Raw genomic sequence first — 10,296 nt, forward strand, 5'->3', positions numbered from 1 at the left:
AGAGAGCATGCACCTAGCTCTCTCCAGAAGTGTCTGATTAATACGTTCCTCTATATCATTCTGTTGTGGTGTATCCCTGGCTATATGATGCCTTAATCCCTTCATTCTTTTAGAACTCATCGAACTCAGACCAACAAAATTCTAGGCCATTATCAGTTTTCAGCCTTGTGATGTTCTTCACTGTTTGATTGTCCACTAATGCCTTCCACTGCCTGAAACTTCTAGTGTCCCTCCTCTTTACAGTAGTTACATACATCATTTGGTTTACGACCCTTAGAAACAGGTATCTTGAATTTCTTCTTCCCTAGATTTTCATGTCCATAACTCTCACTGGCTATTAACCTAGCAGCTTGATTATCTACACCTATACCAGTCACCCTATGGCGCAGCTCTCTAGTATGGAGGGACGATCGAAACTCCTCTGGAGAAATAGTATCTCTAACAACAATAAACAATTGCACAAAATTTTCATACGATAATGGTAAAGAAACTAACAAAATTAAAAGCAGCATCCTCATCTTCAACTTTAACATCAATATTACGCAATTCTAATAAAATTGTGTTTAATTGATCTAAGTGATCTAGGAGAGGCATACCTTCTGCATTCACAGACTGAACATACGTTGATTCAGAAGCAACTTATTTGTTAAGGACTTTGTCATAAACAGACCCTCGAGCTTAACCCACAGACCTAGCTTGTGCGGTTTCCTCCTCCGCGATCTCGGTGATGATATCGTCAGCAAGGCACGACATAATAATTGAGTGTGCCTTCTCCTCCAGAACGACCATCTCATCGGTTATTGGATCTGCCGGCTTCCTAGCAAGCGGCACCCGCAGCCCTTGTTGTTTCAACAAGGCTCACATCTTGATCCGACATAAACTGACACTATTACTATCGGTAAATTTCTCGACCTTCACGTTAATACCAGACATCTTTCTCAACGACATTTCAAACCCTAAAACAGATACGGCTCTGATACCAATTTGTTATACCAAAAACAAAGAAAGATTAAATAATGTAAATAAAGAACGCAAATTTAACGTGGTTCACTAACAGTGTGTTAGCTACGTCCATAGGCAGAGGGGAGGGAAGTTTTATGATCTTGAGGAGTATAGATTACAGAATAAAACTAGGTTATGACCTAGAAAGTTTATATAGTACTCTCTAGGTGGATGCGGATAAGCCCAGAAAAGAGGCCCAAAACAGAAAACCCTAGTCCGGAAAAAACACATAAACCGCGCCGCCCCTGGACCCCGACTCGCTGGCCGGTCAGCGAGATCCTCATGTTAGGGCGTTGCAGTAAGGGGCTCGACCGATTTAAGGCATTATTCTAACACTGATGATAGCAGGGCAGGAGTAGTAGTAGCGTAATTCATGTTCTTTCGTTTTGAGTTCCTGCTTTGTTGTTTTTTCCTTTCTTGTTGGGTTTTTTTGTTTCTTTGTCTTGGGCCTTACCCCTTCTTATTCACCAAAAAATAAAAATTATTGCCTATCAAATGAAACGTTAGTATTGTAAAAGGAACAAGTAGTATACAAACAAACAGCGGATCAAATCTCAATGACAAATTGCGATAGATTCACTACAAAATGGCAACATCGTTACAACATCATGCTGCCAACTTTTCAAGGTTCCTTAACTCACAATGGCGACATCCTTCTCTTTTTTGGTCAATCTATTCTATAAATAACACTTTTGTTTTTAAGACTCTTCATTCATTCCGTCTTTTACATAATAATCTCTTACAAAGTATGGAGTACAAAAAGAGACAGATTAAAGAGAGAAATATTATACACAATGTTGAAGCATCGATCAAAATATCAAAGGTGCGTCATTTTTATAGGTAATAAATCAAAATATAAGTATGGAGTAGTTGATAATTATATTATTTATTAAGGAAGAATAATTCATTAGGGAATTATCTTAAATTTTTTTGTCTGATTTCACAATCTCTATTGTTTCAGAATAATATTTTATACAAAGTTAATTAATAAAGGAAAACATGTGAGCATACTATAATTAATAACGTGTACTACTTTTAATGTCTGTTTAAAATTGTTTGATCTTGGTGCATATAAGTATATTTACTAATGTTGCAACATCAAACTTGGGTTCTTGGCTTAGTTCTCTCCTAACTCCTACTAAATAATAATAATTGAGCATACGTCGTGTTTGATTGTAACTTGGTTGTTTTCTGCGAAAAAAATTTATTTTCTTTATTGTATTATCTATGCTCATACATTTGATTACTTTTTAACGTTTTGTTGTTTTCGTTTTTTATTTGAAACTCTTTCAACAAAACTTAAATCATCTAGTTTTAATTTTTGTTGTTGTTTATATATATATATATATATATATATATATATATATATATATATATATATATATATGCATTTGTTTTACCAAAAATAACGTCATAATTTTTTTTATTATATAAAATAAAATAAACTTTAATTGCAGGTATCAACAAAGCTACAAATGAATTTGATGCACATTATTAAGGATATTATTCATTAGATAGGAGAGAATCAAACCAAGTATCCAAATTTGATGGTGTAACATTATTAAGCACATTAAGTATGCATCAAAGTCAATCAAATGAAAGCCCATGAGAACTCGATCAACTTGCTACGCTGCGCATGTAATTAATTGTAGTATGCTCATGTCGATCTTTTTACAAATGGCTTTGTAATAAAAATTATTATGAAACTTAGAGGACGTAAAATTAAAAAATTAAAAATTAGAGAAATCAATTGATGTTTTTCTGTCATGATGAGTTATATAATTATCCAATATTTATATCCTAACACTTATAAAGCTTCATACTTTGATTACTATTCACTTAATAGTTTATTTACATGCATGCCCCTCATTTCCTTCTTTGTTTTATTTTGTCTTATTCTTAACAATAGAGCATTTACGGTTTCACCCTTCCATTGCTATACAAAATGTATTGTTTTCTTTGGGTATAATTTCCTATATATTGTACCTTCGAACTATCAATTAAAACGCATATGGTTTCTATTTCTTGTTACATGTAAATCCAACATCTAACTTTAACATATCATTTCTAGCATTTACCATAAATTGTAAGTTCCTAGCTTTTAAGTAACATTTTTACAAAAATAATTTTGTATACCTTGAGGGATCGTGCGCTAGCGCGCACGATCCAACAACTAGTTTTAAAAAAAATTTATTGGCAACAGAGATGCTCCATGGTCCATCCGTACTGTGCAATTTATATTTGGCATAGAAGGACAACTTCGTCATATATTGCGAAGAACGGGGTGCCATTTTGTTGAGGTTATTTTAGAGGATAGAATATCATTTGAGATAAAGTTATGTTAAATACTTATATGATATGAGATAGAAATCTATAAAACTTAGGAATCCTACCAAGTGTAAAATATCTAGTTTGTAATATAAATAGAGGCGTATGTCCATAGATAATATGAGATAAATCAATATATCCTCCATATTATAACATGGTATCAACTATCAAGAGACTAGAAGATTCTAGGGACCGTGTACAAAATTTTCCACCGGCGAGATTCGTGATACGGATAATATTTCCGCTCTGAATATTGGGTAGGAGAAGACTCGTGGCTGGTGCGTGAATTATTGAATCACATCAATATAGATTTTGTTCTTGGATGTTTTGGCGCATGGATTTTGTGTCTTAATTGGTTGATTGGTTTTTTTCATGGCACGGTGTTGAGTGTTTGCACGGTTATTGAGGAAGTATTTTCAGATATCGGATATGTGCTTGTAAATGCATATCATAGCAAAAGAAACATAGGAAAAATACAAAAAAGAAATTGAATGGTCCTTTTTTAAACAAAAATGGTATTTTTTTATTTTTTTTAAGAAAATGGTACTTTTTTAACATAAATGATACTTCCTCCGTCTTTTAATACTCGCAACGTTTGTTAGTTTCACGCATGCCGATGCACAACTTTGATCATTTATATCTTAAATTTTCTTTATGCAAAAATTATAAAAAATTGATATTTTGAAAATACACATTGAGACGAATCTAACAAGATCCCACATAACTATGTTTTATCTTATATAAAAAACACTACGAATAGTCAAAGTAGATTATATGAATAGTGACAAAAGTCCAAACGTTGCGAGTATTAAAAGACGGAGGAAATACTTCTTTTTTTCCCTATTTTGTATTTTAGCTATTTGTCTTTTACTCTGATAACACACATATCAGATATCCGAAAATACTTCCTCCACAATTATTAGAGTTTGCCAATTTTATGGCTTAGAGAAGATTAATACCTTTTAGCGATGAGTTTGTTTTGGAGAAAAGGCTCGTACTTGGTATCACATCCAATTCGAGTATGCATATGAGTTTTGTTTTGCTTCGAAAAACCAATGAATATTTGAGAGCTTGGTTTTGCTCGAAAAACCAATGACGGATTGAGCATGATTTTGCTCAAGACAAGTCGAAGGCGTTCCCATTGAGATAATTGACGAGTTCAAAAAGAAAGACGTCCTCATCAAGAGAAAAAAAATTGTCGGTCCGAAAAGAATGGTGTTCCTGCTAGATCGAGATTTTTTTTAAGTCAAGCAGACATCATTGAGTTGTGTGTATCGACTTCAACAAAGACGAAGAAGCACCGGTTCATCCGATTGATCTGGTGCTAATGTAGACGATATTTTTACGTTTTCAACGCAACGTTCATGAAATCGTCGTTACTATTGATGTAGGGTGTTGAAGATAACATAGATATTCTAGAGGATAAAATATCATATGAGATAGAGTTATGTTATATGATATGAGATAGAAATCTATAAGACTTAGAAATGCTACCAAGTATATGATATCTACTTTCTAATATAAATAGAGGCGTATACCCACGGATAATATGAGACACATCAAATATATTCTCCATATTCTAGCTAGGTAAAAATTAATTTTGATTATTTACATCGTTTAGGCCATGTTCTTGTTCATTAAAAAAAATTGTTTATACCTCGTATTTATTAGAAAAAGTAAAATAATACGGACTAGGTAATTATTTTATTCACATACCGATACCATGACTCAAAATTTTTGGCTCTATGTCACTGAATTTACTTAAGAATAATCTCAGCATGACGGCTCATGGTCGCTAAAATATTTAAAGAATAATTTTAACTTGATGGCCTAAAATATAGGTCCTCTGTTTTTTTTTCCTTTGTTATTTGACACACTTTCCTTTTTTAGAATGTTCTTGATAGTTGAAACATTTCTTATTTTGGTATGTTTTATAATGTAAATTTCATATTTTATCTTTACATGGATATCTGGGTACATGATTAGTGGGTTAGAGATACTATTGTTGTGTATGACCGTAGTTTATCCCTTGTTCCTAATATGTTTAAATAAAATGTGTCAACTAGAAAAACAAAAAAAGTAGTCTACCGCAGTAATTTAAACATGGTACGAGATGAATTCGTAATAATATGAGTGGGTTTAGGGGTGTCAATTCTCAATCCGACCCAGTGAACTCGATGGTTTTGTCCGACCGTTTAGAATCCGAACCGTTTAGAACCCGCGAGTTAAAATCCGAAATCCGATCCGATCCGATTATATTCAACCCGAATCCGACCCAAATCGTTAGTATTGATCCGATTAAGATCGGAATCCGTTAACAGACCGATCCGTGACAATCCGAATCCATTTAATCCGATCCGAAGCGATCCGAAACCCGTTTATGATCCGATCCGTTTCAATCCGAATCCGTTCCAACCCGAGGAATATCCGTTTAATCCGATCCGTTTTTAATCCGTGACCCGTTTAATCCGACCCGTTTCAACCCGTGACCCGTTTAATCCGATCCGTTTTTAATCCGATCTGTTTTTAATCCGTGATCCGTTTAATTCGAACCAATTCCAACCCATGACACGTTTAATCCAAACTAGTTTCCGTTGCTAGAATTTTGTTAGTCTAGACTTTGAAGCTGTTTTAAAATAAGTATGCAATAAGTTTAATATCTAAATTGTATTTTAAATCATGGTTTCATAAAAATTAGTACTGAGCATTGATAATTATGGTGTATAATAATCATATCAGCAATAGTTTAGATGACACTATGTGTCATTATGAGAAAATGCCAGCATTTCTAGCCCTTGGATGTTGCCAACCTATCTTCTCCCTTGGATTAATTCTTAAGCTTAATAACTCAAAAAAATAAGGAGGAAGTTCCTTCTGTTCTATTTCGGTGGGTTTGAGCCACCACCGCCTTTCTTTTCCCTAGGAAACACCACTAAAATTGCTACTCTTCCTCATCAAATTCATCAAAAGAATACTTGATTTAATCTCTTACGAATTGAAAGTAGAGGAAGCCCAAAAATCCGGGTAACCCATCCGATTTTCTCCTCTGCTTGGCGTCACGCTGCTTCGTCGCCGACCCATCTCCGATTGTGGGTGGGTTGTTGTTGTTGGTGCGGTAATTAGAAGAAGCCCAAAATTCCGAGTCACCCACCCGGTTCTTGGTGCGGCAATTCCAGATTTGGTTACCGGTTTGATTTTGTCTCTCCTCTCTTTTCTATATTTCGAAATGAGAGGATGGATACAATGATGGATGCTATGTGTTTCTGTTAGTGATGGTAGAAAAGAATTTCAGAAATCTCGTGATAGTGTTCTAATTTACAGAAAAAGTGCTCCATATGAGGTGAAAATAAGGGAAGATAGCTTGAAGAGAATGGGGTTTTTGTAAGGGGAAGGGACTAGGGAGACTTTGTGGGCTGTTGATTGTAGTATTATTGGATGGTTGAGATGGTGATCCGTGTGTGGTGTGTACGCGATGATTAAGACGTAGATCTTTTTTAATCGATGGCTATGATTGACTGATGTTTTATATATGGATTCTTATATATATATATATATATATATATATATATATATATATATATATATATATATATATATATATATATATATATAAAAAAAAAATTGTCGAGTTAGAATTCAATTGCTTTAGTATGATAACATGCCGATTATATATAATTGTCGAGTTCGAATTCAATTGCTTTAGTATGATATCTTGTGATCTTGTCGCTTATAAAGCCCTGTTCTTCTGGACTTTATTTGGCTGAACTGAACTGCATAGAATGGAGCTGAATTGAACTGAACTGAACTGAACTTAATGGAGCTGAACTGAACTGAACTGAATGGAACTGAATGAATAGTAAATAATAAATAGTAAATAATAAATAATTAATCATAAATCACAAGGGTTTATGGTGTATTTGACTCTTAAGTCGCACATTTTTTAACCAAGTATCTAAACATTACTTTGTTTAAACTAATTATCTATCTTGTATGTTTGTCTTCAATAAGTTATATATAATAGGCTTTATTGCTTAATAGCTTGTTTGAGCTAATAAAGTATTGATAAATTGGTACTGTAAGTTATTGTTGGCTTTATACTTATATACACCTGATACTTGTGAAGTCCCGTATTGTCCTTATTTTATAATGTACTTATATAACGGAGATACACCTAATAGAATATTTTGATGGAGTAACACTAGAGATATTGTCAGGTCATGTTTGGTTACATATATTAAAAAAAATACAGTATCGTAGTTTTATCGTTCATACCTTAATGTCTATGTTGTCTCAATAAAACATTATCAGTTCTAATTAGCTACTTATGTTAAGTACTTGTATGCGGAGTACTAGTAATAATCAATATGTCTAATGATATAATCCAATTCATGATATGTTATTATGGTTATGGTTTAATTTGTGATTCATATTCACTTAATTTTATTTATAACCCAAATAAGTAATTGATCGTGTTGTCATTTAAACTTATTTTATTGTTATTAAAAGTTATATTTTCAATAGAGGTGTATTATTGAATAGTTTAGACTTATAAACATAGACACATAGTCTTATAGAACTAGATATTTATAAACTTATAACGGCATAAAGTTACATAATTATATAGTGATAGACTGATAGCCTTACATAGTAGTCATATAGTGTTGTACAATTACTCGTTCCTTAAACGATTACAGATGTATATCCTTATAGTTACATTCTTGTGTTGTTTTAGTTAAAAGTTTAAAACTATATATGATCATCACTATCAGTTATTAGTTTTGTTAGAGTAATCATTATTAATCGTTATAAATTATAATCGTTAATTCGTTACAGTGTTATAGAGGTTATGTTACGGACTTACAGTATTATAGAATTAATATTGTTAAACTTGTAAACATTATAAACTTACTTGACTCTATATTTATAATGTGATAGAAATATAGAATTATATATTTGTAAACTTATAATCTTATAAAAAAAGTATAGCTTATACAGTTATTTACTTTGTAATTATCGTTTGATAACCATATAGTTATATAATTATGTAGTTATAGTCTTACAAAGTTTATTGTATGGTTATAGTCGTACAGTCATCAATCCATAAGATATCCAATTTCGTATATGAAAAATTTATAAAAACTTGATATTCTGAAAATGTATATCGAGACCAATATAACAAGATCTTACATGATAACATTTTGATGTATAAAAATTATAATATTGAGAATTTACGGTCAAAGTTTTCATACTTTGGACACATATTCTAAGACTTAAAGAACTTTCAGGAATGGAGGTAGTATTAAACCAAGTTATACAATATACTCAATAACTTATATTACTGATCTTAAATTCTTATTACTTTTAAAAGTTAGTTATCGTTTTCGTCCCTAAGTAAGCCATCAATAATTCAATATTATAATATATAATTTGGAACCGAACTGACCCAAATTCCAACCCGATACCAAATAACCCGATCTGATAATTACCCGAACCAATATAAAATTGAATCCAACGTAACCAGGCTAAATTTGTTTCAATCCGACCCGTTTTAGTCTGTTACCGATTAATCCGATCCGATATGAATCCGATCCGATATGAATCCGATCCGAAATGAATCCGATCCGAAATGAATCCGACCCGATATGAATCCGATCCGATATGAATCCGCCTGACATGAACCCGAACCCGTTATAGTCCGACTAAACCCGTTAACAATCCGTCATATTCCAATCCGATCCGACCCGGCCTAAACCGACTACAATCCGACCCGTTTACAACCCGATCCGATATGAATCCGTGAATAAAAAATCCGATCCGATCCGGTCCGTTAAGTTTTCAATCCGATCCGATCCGACCCGTTAGCCAAATTAATCCGTTCCAATACGATCCGTTTAAACCCGAATCCGATGAGTTCGACCCAAACCCGAACCGTTGATCCGATTTGACACCCCTAAGTGGGTTACATAATGTCGTCATATACGTTAAATCTGCGAAATAATGTCATCATGTGATTTTTATGTTGTTCCAGTGTTCCTTTAATCAGGGTAGTCAATTAGATATCCCTAATGGCTATAATAATCTATGAGTGTACCCCCACATCTAATGAAGTGCATATTGCATATTTTTTTCGGATTTTTTTTTTTAAAAACAATTATGAATATAAATTGTATAAAAACTGAAATCTCATTTTCTCTCTCCTCAAAAGTATCTTTTTTCCATTTCATTTTCTCTCTCCAAAAATCACCATTAAACATATGGAAGTCGCCCTCTTTTCTCCATCTTAATGATTTTTATTTTTGAGATTTTAAGCAAATTTGAGAATGAAACAATTGACGTTCAAAAGAAAATCATTATGTGCGAATGAAAACCGCAAAAGGAAAAGGCGAGTGAAGTACTATTTATTCATATTTTTTCCATTTTGTTAACATTGAACTAATTTAGAAATTTTCTGGTTCAATCTCCATTTTCTCTTTCCATATTTTTACCAAATTTCTTCAAAAAAATTGTATGTAGATATTTTATGTTCAGATCTGGATTTTTCAAAGTTCATATTTGTATACGGTTATGTTCATTTGGTGAGACTCTTATGTCCATATATTTTTATTATGAAAATTAAATACATGTAATTTGTTTATTAAGTTCTGGAATTTGTACGTTGATGTTTATATTCTAAGAATAAAATGTTACTCCCTCCGTCCCTTAATACTCGCGGTTTGACCAGTGCGGAGTTTAAGACATTTGAATTGACTTATCAATTTAATGAGTATTAGTTGATAGTGGGGTAATTTTTTTAATATAGTTACTGAGAAATGGTAAGGGGTGGGGAGTGATGAGTTGGGGGTGTGGATTTTTAAATATTTTTTGTAGGAAGTAGGGGTGTAGGTGGGGAGTAGGTAAGTGTGATAAATAATATAATATTGGTAAAGATTTCCATTTATAAAAGTGGTGCAAGTATTAAGGGACGAC

The 10,296-nt window shown here is 32.8% G+C and overlaps 1 long non-coding RNA gene across 1 annotated transcript; it reads left to right on the forward strand.

Moving 5' to 3' along the window:
* Positions 1 to 1,612: 1,612 nt before the first annotated feature.
* LOC130463912 (uncharacterized) lies at positions 1,613 to 3,915 on the forward strand. The gene is made up of 2 exons (XR_008924127.1): positions 1,613 to 1,825; positions 2,460 to 3,915. It is a non-coding gene; the product is annotated as an uncharacterized lncRNA (long non-coding RNA).
* The last annotated feature ends 6,381 nt before the right edge of the window (positions 3,916 to 10,296 follow it).

Source organism: Spinacia oleracea, chromosome 6 (genome assembly GCF_020520425.1).
Source record: "Spinacia oleracea cultivar Varoflay chromosome 6, BTI_SOV_V1, whole genome shotgun sequence".
Taxonomy (NCBI): Eukaryota; Viridiplantae; Streptophyta; class Magnoliopsida; order Caryophyllales; family Amaranthaceae; genus Spinacia; species Spinacia oleracea.